Source organism: Seriola lalandi, unplaced genomic scaffold (genome assembly GCF_002814215.2).
Source record: "Seriola lalandi dorsalis isolate HSWRI2012SDOR001 ecotype SW California unplaced genomic scaffold, Sedor1 jcf7180002054935, whole genome shotgun sequence".
Classification (NCBI taxonomy): domain Eukaryota; kingdom Metazoa; phylum Chordata; class Actinopteri; order Carangiformes; family Carangidae; genus Seriola; species Seriola lalandi.
Window position 1 is genome coordinate 377,220 of NW_019525487.1, and position 615 is coordinate 377,834.

A 615-nucleotide genomic window follows, 5' to 3' on the forward strand; every position below is an offset into this window, starting at 1 on the left:
ACAAGTTAGACCAGGAAAGGAGAGAGCTACAAACATGTGTTTAGTGTAAAGTTGTCAGTTGGGGGAATAACACAGGGCTGTGAATGAGCCCTGTCACTGTGATCAGGCTCCTCCTTCTGATCCACCATCTTAGTGTTGATGAAGACTGAACTGAGAGACCACAGCCTGCTTTATACTTGCTGTAGCTCACAGTGACTCAACACTGCAGACATGATGCGTCTGTTCATCTCAGTGCTGCTGGCTATGTGCCTTGGTATGAACACTACTGTTTCTGTGATATCAATCCAACACTGACATGATTCTACAACAGCACACTGATACTGTTTGTTGGTGTTTTACAGAATGCAGAGCACAAAAAGAAAACGTGCTGCAACCAAAAGGAGACGTGACCGCTACTGAAGGAGAAGCAGTAACACTTGACTGTGGATATAACAGCAGTTCAAATGCTCCATATCTCTACTGGTACAAACAGGATGGAAACCACAGCCCCAAATTCATCCTGAGCCGCATTAAACTGGATGAAGGAAACACAGCAGACGACCACAAGGAGAGATTTTCATCCACTCTGAATTCCACCGTCAGATCAGTTCCTCTGAAGATCCAGAAGCTTCAGGT